Genomic DNA, 15000 nt, shown 5'->3' with positions numbered 1-15000 from the left:
ACGATTTAAGTCCTTCTTAAATGAGGCCATTTACCCAAAGAGGGTGCCAGGCCCGTATAACGTTAATGATTACTAGATGGCATTTCCAAAGAGTCGTGTTGCTTGATAGTGCAGCACTAAGTGGGTGGTAAACTCCATCTAAAACTAAATATAACCATGAGACCGATAGTAAACAAGTACCGTGAGGGAAAGTTGAAAAGAACTCTGAATAGAGAGTTAAATAGTACGTGAAACTGCTTAGAGGTTAAGCCCGATGAACCTGAATATCCGTTATGGAAAATTCATCATTATGATTTTAATATTTATAATATTATAATAATGGTGTGCATTTTTTCTATAAAGGACATTGTAATCTATTAACTTTACATTATTTATCATAAGATCATTAGATTATGTTTATTCAAATTATTTTGCTTGCAATTTAATATCGAATAAATTCTTTTGATTTGATAAAGCGTTGATAGATTTATTATATACAGTGCTTAAATATTTATATTTTATAATATCATATTAATCAATGATTTTTATGTTCATTATATGCACTTGTATGATTAACAATGCGAAAGATTCAGGATACCTTCGGGACCCGTCTTGAAACACGGACCAAGGAGTCTAACATATTTGCAAGTTATTGGGAATAAAAACCTAATAGCGAAATTAACATAACTTTAATGGGATTAGTTTTTAGCCTATTTATAGTCTATTAATTCAATCCCGGGGCGTTCTATACAGTTATGTATAATAATATTTATATTATTTATACCTCTAACTAGAGCGTACCTTGAGCATATATGCTGTGACCCGAAAGATGGTGAACTATACTTGATCAGGTTGAAGTCAGGGGAAACCCTGATGGAAGACCGAAACAGTTCTGACGTGCAAATCGATTGTCAGAATTGAGTATAGGGGCGAAAGACCAATCGAACCATCTAGTAGCTGGTTCCCTCCGAAGTTTCCCTCAGGATAGCTGGTGCATTTAAAAATTATGTAAAATAATCTTATCTGGTAAAGCGAATGATTAGAGGCCTTAGGGTCGAAACGATCTTAACCTATTCTCAAACTTTAAATGGGTAAGAACCTCACCTTTCTTGGTATGAAGGTTGTGGTTGTGATATAATGTGCCCAGTGGGCCACTTTTGGTAAGCAGAACTGGCGCTGTGGGATGAACCAAACGTAATGTTACGGTGCCCAAATTAACAACTCATGCAGATACCATGAAAGGCGTTGGTTGCTTAAAACAGCAGGACGGTGGACATGGAAGTCGTAATCCGCTAAGGAGTGTGTAACAACTCACCTGCCGAAGCAACTAGCCCTTAAAATGGATGGCGCTTAAGTTGTATACCTATACATTACCGCTAAAGTAGATGGTTTATATTCAATTTCGGTTGGATTTTAAACTTTGAAACTTTAGTGAGTAGGAGGGTACAATGGTGAGCATAGAAGTGTTTGGCGTAAGCCTGCATGGAGCTGCCATTGGCACAGATCTTGGTGGTAGTAGCAAATAATCGAATGAGACCTTGGAGGACTGAAGTGGAGAAGGGTTTCGTGTGAACAGTGGTTGATCACGAGTTAGTCGGTCCTAAGTTTAAGGCGAAAGCCGAAAATTTTCAAGTTATAATGAATAAGTAAAATATATACAAGTATATATAAGAAAAAGTAATAAAACACTTGAATAATTTTGAACGAAAGGGAATACGGTTCCAATTCCGTAACCTGTTGAGTATCCGTTTGTTATTAAATATGGGCCTTGTGCTCATCCTGGCAACAGGAACGACCATAAAGAAGCCGTCGAGAGATATCGGAAGAGTTTTCTTTTCTGTTTTATAGTCGTACTACCATGGAAGTCTTTCGAAGAGAGATATGGTAGATGGACTAGAAGAGCATGACATTTACTGTTGTGTCGATATTTTCTCCTCGGACCTTGAAAATTTATGGTGGGGTCACGCAAACTTCTCAACAGGCCGTACCAATATCCGCAGCTGGTCTCCAAGGTGAAGAGTCTCTAGTCGATAGAATAATGTAGGTAAGGGAAGTCGGCAAATTAGATCCGTAACTTCGGGATAAGGATTGGCTCTGAAGATTGAGATAGTCGGGCTTGATTGGGAAGCAATAACATGGTTTATGTACTCGTTCTGGGTAAATAGAGATTTTCGGATCTTGTTCCCCGGATAGTAGTTACGTAGCCAATTGTGGAACTTTCTTGCTAAAATTTTTAGGGAATTATCGCAAGATATATTCCTTTTAAATTATAACGACTATCAATTAACAATCAATTCAGAACTGGCACGGACTTGGGGAATCCGACTGTCTAATTAAAACAAAGCATTGTGATGGCCCTAGCGGGTGTTGACACAATGTGATTTCTGCCCAGTGCTCTGAATGTCAAAGTGAAGAAATTCAAGTAAGCGCGGGTAAACGGCGGGAGTAACTATGACTCTCTTAAGGTAGCCAAATGCCTCGTCATCTAATTAGTGACGCGCATGAATGGATTAACGAGATTCCTACTGTCCCTATCTACTCACTTGTTAGTTTCACGTTGAACTGTTCAGTAGTGTTTTTAACTAGTGTGATATTGGTGATTTTTAAGTGGATTTTTGGAGTGCTAGATCTTCGAAAGATTTCGTGATTTTAGTGGATTGATATTCTGTGGAGTCTCAGCTTTCTGGGAGTGTTGGAATTTTCTGGATCTGTCAACGGATGCCGGAGATATTGTCGGATTAAGATTCGGCCTGGTTATAGTACATAGTTTGTGTGTACTGTGTGTATTTTTTGTAACGTATTTTTGGTGAGTAGTCTCATTTTTTATTGTTTTTGGTAGTTTGGTTTTAGTGGTTCTTGCACTGCCGGAGGCTATTTTATGCCTGAAATCGGTGGTCCAGGGTCTACTGATTATTTTTCTGTGCGGTTTTTGTCGGTCTGCTCGGTATTTTCTGAGATATAAGTGTTTTTATATCGGTATTTTTTATATATAGGTTTTTGTGTATATTGGGTGTCTCAGTTTTTGGGGTGTTTTTGACAGTGGATTGCGGCACTGTTTCCATTGCCGGAGTCCATATTATTGTTGAAATCAGTCCTGCAGGGAGTTCTGAATCCGACGATACTAGTATTGTTGGAATCGCCCAGTGGATGCCTGTGATATAAGTGGATTATATTTCAGTCTCTATTGGTGAATTCTTTGTATTGGCTGGGTTTGTTTATAGGTAGGGGGTTGCCATTGGGTCATTTTACTCGATTGTTTTGAAAGTGGGTTACCGTTGGGTTTTTTGAGTTTTGTGTCTGGTTGAGTCGACTTTTGGTTCCTTTAGGGTTACCGTTGGGTTAGGTGACTTTTTGATTAGGGTTACCGTGTTGTTTTGTCGTTTTTGTCTGTTTTGGGTATATTTTTATTTCTTGATATATTTTGCGTATATTTAGTGTATTTCTGTTGTATTTTTGTAGTTTTTGATTGGTATTTAGTGTGGCTTCTACCTCATCATGAGTAAGAAGCCCAGGGACAGTAGTTGTGGTTCCATGGACGGGTCTGAGATCTCGTTTAAGGTTCCGAGGGTAGGGTCGTCGCCGCCGCCGAGGGTTTCTAAACCGTCGCCGGCTGCTTCGGATGGGAAGGTTAGAAAGGTCGTTAAGAGTGTGAAGGGTAGGGATAGGTCGAGTAGTGCTGCTGAGGACTTAGCTGGTCAGGCGAAGGCTTCTGGGGCTTCGACTGCTTCCGGTAGGATGCGTGGTAGAGGTGGTGAGTCCGTTCGTGCGTTGAGGTCGATTACATCGGAGCTGTTGGATATAGCGATGGAGGAGGCGGTGACGCAGGCTGGTTTAAAGTCGTTGCTGGGTTTGGCTGGGAGGTATGAGGACCTTGTGTTGGCAGTTTTGTTGGAGAATGAGTTGTTGAAGGGAAAGTTGGAGGCTTTGGAGGCTTATGGTGCTTCGCGGGGTGCTCCTGTTGCGTCGGGGGCTGTTGCTTCCCCCTCTGCCCCGGATATGCCGACTCCTATGGGGACTGAGCTGGCTCCTAAGCCGGTTGAGACCTGGTCGGTGGTAGTAAAGAGTGGTGACTCTAAGGCTACACCTAAGGAGGTGGTGGATAAGGTGGTTGGGGAGGTTGTGCCTGCTCTGGGCGTTCGGGTGCATACTTTGAAGCCTATTAAGCGGGGTGGTGCTGTGATTAGGACACCGTCGGTGAGTGAGAGGGATAAGATTTTGTCTAGTACAAAGTTTAAGGAGCTGGGTCTTGAGGTTAGTGTGAATAAGGCTAGAGCTGAGAGGATTATAGTGCGTGAGGTGGATTCGGCTATTTCTCCTGGTGAGTTTATGGAAGAGTTGTATTTGAAGAATTTGAAGGAGGTTATGTCTTTGGATGATTTTAGGAAGGAGGTTCATTTGGTTGGCGAACCATGGAAGGCGGACGCGGGTAGTGTGAACGTTGTTCTGGAGGGTAATAGTGTTGCCATTAATACCATCTTGGGCAATGATCGCTGCTACATTAAGTGGTTCGCATTTTTTGTTCGGCAATTTAATTCGGTTGAGGGCTGTTATAGATGTTGTGGTTTCGGGCATTCTGCTCGCGAGTGTAGAGTTGAGGGGGTTGTCTGTCGTCGTTGCGGGGAACTGGGGCATCGCGCCAGGGGGTGTGTGAATGCACTTTCCTGTCGTAATTGTACTTTTAAGGGTTTGCCATCGGATCATTATATGATGTCGATGCAATGCCCGGTGTACAGTGCGCAAGTTGCCCGTGCCTACGCCAGACATTAATATGGCAGGGTCGTATTGTTCAGTTAAATTGTCAAGGGTCGTATGCTGTTATGTGTGATTTGGGTGAGAGGTTGTGTGATTCTGGCAGTGGGTTCGCATTGGTTCAGGAACCCTACACAACTAATGGTTGTGTTAGGGGTTTACCTGCATTTATGCGGGTCTTCCCTGATTCCCGTGGGAATTCCGCTGTTGTTGTGAATGACGTGGATGTTGAATGTATGGTCGTGAGTATGACTGACTGGGGTGTTTGTGTGGCTGTTGTGGGGGTTTTTGGTAAGTTTTTGCTCGCGAGTGTTTATTGTAAGTTTGGTGAGGGGATAGGGCCTTATATAGGGTATCTGGGGGAGCTGCTCCGGCTTGCTGGTGGTACTCCCTTGATTATTGGTATGGATGCTAATGCAACTTCTCCCATGTGGTTCAGCAAGGTGTCTTCTGGGCATTCGAGTCGTTCCAGGGGTGAGTTGCTGAGTGAATGGATGTTGTCTGAGAGTGTGTCTGTTTTGAATGTGCCGTGTGAGGAGTATACTTTTGAGGGACCTAGGGGTATGAGTGATATTGATGTGAGTGTGGTGAATGAGGCGGCTTCCCGCCAATTTGAGTTTGGTTGGAGTGTATGTTCCGGGGGTATAAGTGATCATAATTTGATTGAAATTTTGTTCACTGGTGTGGCTGTGGTTGGCGAGACTGTTGGGCCGCGACGGTGGCATTGTCTGAATGTGAATTGGGATGACTATGTTGAGTGTATGAGGGTGGCTGCACAGAGTGTTCCTTTGGATCAGTTTACTGGAATGGATGTTGATGGCCAGGTTGCTTGTTTGAATGATTGGATGTGTAGTGTGAATGATTCTCTTATGGGTAGGAGTGTTAGGAGGAACAGGAGTAGGGTAAAATGGTGGACTCGGGAGTTGGAGGAGGGGAAGAGGACGGTTAGGCGCCTACGGAAACGTTTCCAAAGGGCCAGACTTTTGAATGCTGGTGATGTGGATTTGTATGGTTATGAGTATAGGGCATATCTGCGTCAGTATAAGAGGATGATTGTCAGTGTGAAGGAGACTGAATGGAGGCAATTTGTGCATGATGAGAGGGATGAACCGTGGGGTAGGGTATATAAGATTTGTAGAGGGAAGTCTAGGAGTGTTGATGTGAATGCACTGCATGTGAATGGTGAGATGGTGACTGATTGGAGTGACTGTGTGCGTATTTTGTTGGGGGAATTTTTCCCTAGGGCCGGTGTTTCCGTCCATCCTCATTTGAATGGGGCGACGGATCCCCCGCCGTTGGATGATGGTGAGATTGTGGAGTGTGTGAATCTTGTGAAGGCACGGAAGTCCCCGGGTATGGATGGTATGACCGGACAGATGTGTAAAAGCATCTATAAGGCCATACCTGAGTACGTGGGGGCCCTCCTTGCTAAGTGTGTTAGGCAGGGGTATTTTCCCCGTGAATGGAAGTTGGCTAGGGTGGTTGTGCTTCTGAAGTCTCCGGATAGGGTTAGGAGCAATCCTAGGTCGTATCGGGGTATCTCGCTTCTTCCTGTACTTTCTAAGGTACTGGAGAGGATCATGATACTAAGGCTTCAGGAGAGGATGATTGATGCTGTGCGTGAAGGTGTGTTTGTTGGCCAGTCTGAGTTTCAGTTTGGTTTTAGGAAGGGTAAGAGTGTTGAGGATGCTTGGTTGTATGTTAGGGAGTGTGTGGCTGCTAGTTCGAGTAGGTATGTGTTAGGTCTTTTTGTAGACTTTAAGGGCGCATTTGACTATCTTGACTGGCAGGTTGTTTTGGAGAGGTTGAGTGACTTAGGTTGTCGTGAGATCGGTTTATGGCGGAGTTATTTCTCTGATAGGAGTGCTTGTGTTGTTGGTGCTGGTGGTAGTGGTACTGTGAGTGTTGATGTTGTTAGGGGTTGCCCGCAGGGTTCTATATGTGGTCCATTCATTTGGAACCTCATTATGGACACCTTGTTGGGTGAATTGGTTGGAGTGTGTAAGGTGTGTGCTTATGCTGATGATTTGCTGATTATGGTTGAGGGTCAGTCTCGGGCTGATATTGAGCGAATGGGTGAGAGGGTGATGGGGATTGTGTCTGAGTGGGGTTCTCGTGTTGGTGTGGACGTGGCGGTGGATAAGTCTGTGGCAATGCTGCTTAAGGGCAGATTGTCGCTTAACAGACCTCCACTTATTAGGATGAATGATGGCAGGTCTCTCAGGTATGTGACTGAGGTCGTATATCTGGGGGTGGCGGTGGCTGAGAGGATGAATTTTCGCCCGCATCTGGATCGTGTGCGTGGTAAGATTGTTGGTGTGGTAGGATGTGTTCGGCGAATCTTGAGGAGTGAATGGGGCCTCAGTAGACGTGCTGTACGCCTTATATACGAGGGACTTTTTGTTGCTTGTGCAACTTATTGTGCTGCGGTATGGGGCGAAGTGGTCTTGTCTGCTGTGGGGTATCGTAAGATACTGTCGTGTCAGAGGGCTGTTTTGTTAGGGTGTATTCCTGTGTGTCGTACGGTCTCTACGGAGGCAATGCAGGTGCTTGCGGGAGCCCCTCCCCTGGACCTACAAGTTATGCGTTGTTGCATTGCTTCTAGGTCGAAGAGGGGGCTCGATGTGACTGGGTATGAGTTGTTGAATGGTAGGACTTTGGATGGCTTGAGTGTGAAGGAGAGGAAGTTTGTGTTGGGTGAATGTGTTTTCGATAGGTGGCAGTCTAGATGGGATGATAGTGTGAATGGTAGAGTCACATATGGCTTCGTCAGGGAATGTCCGTTTTGTGATTGAGAATCCGGATTTCGATTTCGGACTCAGTCTGGGATTTATCTTGACGGGCCATGGTTCTTTGAATGCATTTTTGTATTCGAGGGGCCTTAGTGTGACTTCTGGGTGTGATTGTGGTGGTGGTGATGAGAGTTGGTTGCATGTGTTGTGTGAATGTTCGCTGTACGAGGATATTCGGGACTTAGAGGGATTTGGTGTGACGAGGTTGGATGTAGGTTTTGATTTTAGTGGTGTTTTATCTAATGAGAGTAGTTGTCGTAGGATTAGCGTGCTTTGCGAAGGAGGTCTTCAACAGAAGGCGGAGTAGGCGTGGGGATAGTTAGACAACGTGAATTCGGGTGGGAAGATTGGACGGTGACGGACGAAATGTGTGTATGTTGTTGTGTGAATGTGTCGTATGGGGTTACCAGTCCCGGGTCTTCTGGGACCCAACTGGAGTAGTTCTGTCTACGAAGACCGACCGGAGTCTATAATCTGGTACCACGGGATCCAGGAGCCCCTGGAACTTTCGTTTCCAGCCTGGTTGTTGGTGAGGCCCTTCGGGGAGTAACGTGGTGGCTGTGGTTTAAACCCAAATCGCGGGTAGAGCGTAAGCTCGGTGTGGAGTTGCATTACAACCGGGTGCCTGACCCATAGAAAGGCATTTAGGAGTTTAGATAGTCTCCGATCCTAACAAAGGGTGAAGGCATGTCCAGAAGCATGTCTTCGAATTTGTACTCTTGCCCTTCCTGTCACGGCTTTGTGACAGGTTGGGCAAGGGGGCGCTGGTCGACGCATTGTATTCACCCAGTGGTTGAAAAAGTACCACCGTGAGATAGGGCTACACGCCAGGTACTCACGTAAAGCACTACGACTTTCATGTCCCTATCTACTATCTAGCGAAACCACAGCCAAGGGAACGGGCTTGGAATAATTAGCGGGGAAAGAAGACCCTGTTGAGCTTGACTCTAATCTGGCAGTGTAAGGAGACATAAGAGGTGTAGAATAAGTGGGAGATAATTGTCTTTCGGGGCTTTTATCAACAATGAAATACCACTACTCTTATTGTTTCCTTACTTACTTGATTAAGTGGAACGTGTATCAATTCTTAGCCATTTTACGGATATATTTATATATCTTATGGTATTGGGTTTTGATGCAAGCTTCTTGATCAAAGTACTAAGAGTTTGTTATATAATTGTAAACAAATCTTGATGAAATAATGGCATTTCGGTGCTATTGTTAATATTTAAAATTTGGTATAACTCCCAATACTCAGGTATGATCCAATTCAAGGACATTGCCAGGTAGGGAGTTTGACTGGGGCGGTACATCTCTCAAATAATAACGGAGGTGTCCCAAGGCCAGCTCAGTGCGGACAGAAACCACACATAGAGCAAAAGGGCAAATGCTGACTTGATCTCGGTGTTCAGTACACACAGGGACAGCAAAAGCTCGGCCTATCGATCCTTTTGGTTTAAGGAGTTTTTAACAAGAGGTGTCAGAAAAGTTACCACAGGGATAACTGGCTTGTGGCGGCCAAGCGTTCATAGCGACGTCGCTTTTTGATCCTTCGATGTCGGCTCTTCCTATCATTGTGAAGCAAAATTCACCAAGCGTTGGATTGTTCACCCATGCAAGGGAACGTGAGCTGGGTTTAGACCGTCGTGAGACAGGTTAGTTTTACCCTACTAATGACAATATGTTGTTGCGACAGCATTCCTGCGTAGTACGAGAGGAACCGCAGGTACGGACCTATGGCACAATACTTGTTCGAGCGAACAGTGGTATGACGCTACGTCCGTTGGATTATGCCTGAACGCCTCTAAGGTCGTATCCAAGCTGGACTGCAATGATAAAAATGGGGCAATTGCGTTGTATGGCTCTTAAACCATTTAAAGTTTGCCTTTGGTAAACGACAATGGATGTGATGCCAATGTTATTCGTAGCATAGCAAGTGCAGGAGGATATTATCACCTGTACGCCGCGCTAGCTACTTATAAAAACATTATTTAATACAATGACGATGCCTAGAATCAATTGTAAACGACTTTTGTAACGGGCAAGGTGTTGTAAGTGGTAGAGCAGCTGCCATACTGCGATCCACTGAAGCTCATCCTTAGCTTGACGATTCGATCAATTATATTACATTTATAATATTTATGATTATATATCATCAATTATTATAATAGATATTTTTGAATACAATCGAATTAATTTAAAAAAAGAAAACATCTTGTAATAAGATGTTTTTTTTTAAAATTGAAAAAATTATATGTATGTATATTATATATTAATATACATATATAAATAATAAAAGAAAATAATATTTAAATAATATATTTATAATAAGATGTTGGTTTTCAAGTTGATAAAATGATATATGTATATTATATATATTATAATATACATATATAATATTTAAATAAATATATTATTAATAAGATTTTTTTCTAAGTTGATATAATATATACATATATGTATATTATATATTAATACACATAATTAGAATAAGTTGTGATATAACATATGTATTAATATAATATATACATAATAAGATTTTTTTCTAAGTTGATATAATATACATATGTACATTTCATATTAATTATATATTAATACACATAATTAGAATAAGTTGTGATATAACATATGTATTAATATAATATATACATAATAAGATTTTTTTCTAAGTTGATATAATATACATATGTACATTTCATATTAATTACATATATAAATAATATATTAAAAATAAGAAAAGGACTTAGAAAAAAAAACTTAAGAAAAAATAGTAAAGAAAAAGAAAATATATATGAAAATATAACAATAATATTGATAAATTTATTGATATATAAAAATATGAAACGCTAAATGTTAATGACAATTTTTGGAGTTATATCTAATACATATGTCAAAATATGAACAAATACAAAATTGCTCTATTGCCAAAGATAAATTTTTAATTCAATTTATTGATTTATCTATAGATATTTCAAAATATGAAATGCTATTGCTATTGCACACTAATATAATAAAGTGGCGACGGACAAAAATAAAAATTTATGTAGCTGTTGGAGTTTTTTTTTTATTGTTATCAACATATGATTTTCTTTATTGATGGAAATGACGAAAAAAAAAATTTTTATTGATTTTCTTTATTTTCATATTGATTTTTTTATCTTAATGTTAATAATATAGATCTAATCGATATGATTATTAATCAAAAAGAAATTTTAAAAAAAAGTAATTTTTGAAAAAGTTATGATTTTTTTAAACTTTTAAAAAACCTAATTGGCGGAGAACTTGTACTTACTCATCTCTAAGGAAACTTATAAATTATTTTGGTTTAAAGTAATGTGTATTTAACAAGAGATGTCAGAAATGTTAAAAAATAACATGGATCTACTATCATTGTGAAGAAAACTTTATTCAACAATCGTTGGATTATAGAATTCGATGTCGGCAATTCCTATCATTGTGAAGCAAAAATCATTCATCAAACGTTGGATTGTTCAAGGGAACGCGAGCTGGGTTTACCTCATATCATTGTGAAACATAATTCATTTATCAAACGTTGGATTGTTCAAGGGAACGCGAGCTGGGTTTCGTAAGACATACAGATTAGTTGTATTACTCTAAGAATGAAAGACTATTTGCTAATTTCTATCATTGTGAAGAAAAATTCATTCATCAAGCGTTGGATTGTTCAAGGGAACGCGAGCTGGGTTTACTTCGATGTCGGCATTTCATATCATTGTGAAACAAAATTTCATTAATCAAGCGTTGGATTGTTCAAGGGAACGTAAGACAGATTAGTTTTACTACTCTAAGAATGAAAGACTTTTTAACAATTTCTATCATTGTGAAACAAAACTCAATTTATATAGCGTTGGATTGTTCAAGGGAATGTAAGACAGATTAGTTTTACTACTCTAAGAATGAAAGACTTTTTGAAAATTTCTATCAACAAAACTCATTTATATAGCGTTGGATTGTTCAAGGGAATGTAAGACAGATAAGTTTTACTACTCTAAGAATGAAAGACTTTTTGAAAATTTCTATCAACAAAACTCATTTATATAGCGTTGGATTGTTCAAGGGAGTGTAAGACAGATAAGTTTTACTACTCTAAGAATGAAAGACTTTTTGAAAATTTCTATCAACAAAACTCATTTATATAGCGTTGGATTGTTCAAGGGAATGTAAGACAGATAAGTTTTACTACTCTAAGAATGAAAGACTTTTTGAAAATTTCTATCAACAAAACTCATTTATATAGCGTTGGATTGTTCAAGGGAGTGTAAGACAGATAAGTTTTACTACTCTAAGAATGAAAGACTTTTTGAAAATTTCTATCAACAAAACTCATTTATATAGCGTTGGATTGTTCAAGGGAATGTAAGACAGATTAGTTTTACTACTCTAAGAATTGAAAGACTTTTTGAAAATGTCTATAATTGTGAAGCAAAACTCAATTGATATATAGCGTTGGATTGTTCAAGGGAACGCGAGCTGGGTTTACTTTGATGTGAAAGAAAATTTCATTCATCAAGCGTTGGAATGTGTTCAAGGGAACGCGAGCTGGGTTTCGTAAGACAGACAGACAGATTAGTTTTACTAATCTAATAAGTCAATATTTTGGCAATTCCTATCAATGTGAAGAACAATTCTTCATTTATTCACAAAAATGTTATTTATTGTAGCATAGCAAGTGCAGGAGGATATTATCACTTGCACGCCGCGCTAGCTACTTATAATAACATTATTTTTGAATAGAAAAGGGCAAGGTGTTGTTAGTGGTAGAGTCAGCTGTCATACTGCGATCCACTGATACTCATCCTTAGCTTGACGATTCTACTATTCAAAAATATATTATATTTATACAATATATATTATGATTATATGATATATAATCCATAATCCATGTATAATATATTTTATATACTATATATATATATGATGTATATGATGATGATATTTTAAATAATCATCATATACAACATATATAATATATATTATATAAAATATATTATATATGGATTATGGATTATATATGATATAATCATAATATATATTATATAAATATAATATATTTTTGAATAGTATTATAGAATCGAATTGGATTAAGAAATAGAAAAACATCTTGTAATAAGATGTTTTTTTAAGATTTAATAAAAAAAATACATGAGCATATTATAGATTAATGTGCGAATGTATAAAATGAAAATTTAATTTAAGTGGCAAAATTTTTCTGTCATCGACTTAGAAAAAAAACGAAAAAAAAAGTTTTAAAAGCAAATTTTTGGGGGAAAATTTTTGTAAAAATTGCTTAAAAATGGTAAAAATTATGGAATTTTGTTAAGAAATTTGTAGTTTTTATGTAAAATTGTTTGTATAAGTTGCACTATTGATGGAAATACTCGAATTTTGTATCAAAAAATTTGTATTATTTATGGAAAAAGTGTAATTTTCTATAAAACAATGAGCATTATTTATGGAAATACTTGAATTTTCTATGTAAAAATTTGTATTATTTATGGAAATACTACAATTTCTGTATAAAATTTCAATTATTTACGGAAATACTACAATTTGTACATAAAATGTTAATTATTTATGGAAATAATAGGATTTTTATTTATATAAAATGAACATTATTTATGGAAATGCTACAATTTCTATATAAAATTTCTATTATTTACGGAAATACTACAATTTCTGTATAAAATTTCAATTATTTACGGAAATACCATAATTTTGTATATAATATTGACATTATTTATGGAAATAATGCAATTTTCTATATAAAATTTCAATTATTTACGGAAATACTACAATTTGTACACAAAGTTTACATTATTTATGGAAATAATACGATTCTTTATATAAAATGGACATTATTTATGGAAATGCTACAATTTCTATATAAAATATCTATTATTTACGGAAATAATACAATTTCTGTATAAAATTTCAATTATTTACGGAAATACCATAATTTGTATATAAAATTGACATTATTTAGGGAAATAATGGTATTTTCTATATAAAATTTCCATTAGTTATGGAAATAATACAATTTTCTATACATTATTTCCATCATTTATAGAAATAAACAATAAAATAATATAAATTAGAAATATTATAACTCTTCCGAAATATTCCGTAGTAAATTCTATTATGATTTCTATGGATATTTAAAAATATTGCAATTTTCTATACAAAAGTTTCATTATTTATGGAAATATATTAATTATTTCATATAAAAATAACATAATTGATGGAAATATTTGGTAAAAAAAATTCATTATTTTCCTTAATGATGGAAATGAAAATAAATTTTTTGAAATTTTGAAAAAATCTAAAATCGCCAATATCGATTTTAGAAAAAAAGTTTTTTCTACGGATTTTAGATCTAATCGTTATGATTAAAAATCAAAAAGAATTTTTAAAAAAAGTTAATTTTTGAAAATGTTATGAATTTTTTAGTGTCATAAAAAACCTAATTGGCGGAGAACTTGTACTACCTCATCTCTATATCGACTTAGAATTTTTTCGGTGATTTCACAAAAAAAAATTTTATTATATTAAACATACATAAAAACATGAAAAATTTGATTTTAAGCTATATACATTTTGGTTTGTGGCAATTATTTGAAAGAAAAAAAGAAATTTTTTTATTTCAAAAAATATTTTCGAAAAACCTTTGAAAAATTCTTTCAAAAATTTGTTTCCAAACAAATTTGATTTAACACGGAGGATCAATGGAGACAAAAGAAAGAATTATTAAGAGTGTGAAAATTGTGAAATTGAATGGATGAACAGCCAAAAACAAACCAAAAGCCGTATATATGCGAATATCGAATGTTGAATTTTTAGTATAAAATGTTTATGTTTGTTTCATTTCGAATATTATTGTGATGTTTTAGAAAATTCTTTTAAGGTTGATCAACTCTTCGATGAATTTGATTTGATTTGTGTATGCATTTGATAATTGAATTCGTCGTCGTATTTTAGTTAGGGCTTAGATGGATTATTATTTGTCGGTACACATCACATTATGTGGTGTGTGCGTTTCAATAATAGTTCGTCATATTCGAAGCTTAGGGACCCCGATGGATTTTTGTTATTCTCCGCATAAACACTATATGTGTGCGTGTAGAGGACAATAATAATTCGTCATATTCATAGTTTACTTACTATTGGTGATGATGCTTGTCGTTTGGCATGTATTCAGAATCGATGGTAAGAATTAAAAAAAGAAAAAAACTTTGTTTTTTTAACATAAGTGTTGCGAAATTTTTAAAAAATTTATATATTAATATATGAAAGAAGTAATTTTTAATTACATATCACAAGATTCATATATATTGAAAAATATTATATGATGCGATGAATTTAAATAAATGAAATAAAATAATATATATATATAAAATATTATATATATATAGAAACAAAACTATATTATTAAAATGACGAATATGAGGCCAAAGTGCCGATT

The 15000-nt window shown here is 36.9% G+C and overlaps 1 pseudogene; it reads left to right on the top strand.

Moving 5' to 3' along the window:
- LOC119613753 overlaps positions 1-9635 on the top strand; it is a 9822-nt pseudogene extending 187 nt beyond the window's left edge.
- The last annotated feature ends 5365 nt before the right edge of the window (positions 9636-15000 follow it).

Source organism: Lucilia sericata, unplaced genomic scaffold (genome assembly GCF_015586225.1).
Source record: "Lucilia sericata isolate MDLA Ls3-8-SP2 unplaced genomic scaffold, ASM1558622v1 Contig002292F_arrow, whole genome shotgun sequence".
Classification (NCBI taxonomy): domain Eukaryota; kingdom Metazoa; phylum Arthropoda; class Insecta; order Diptera; family Calliphoridae; genus Lucilia; species Lucilia sericata.
The sequence above is the reverse complement of the archived record's forward strand: the minus strand, read 5'-3'. Positions and strand labels throughout refer to the sequence as shown.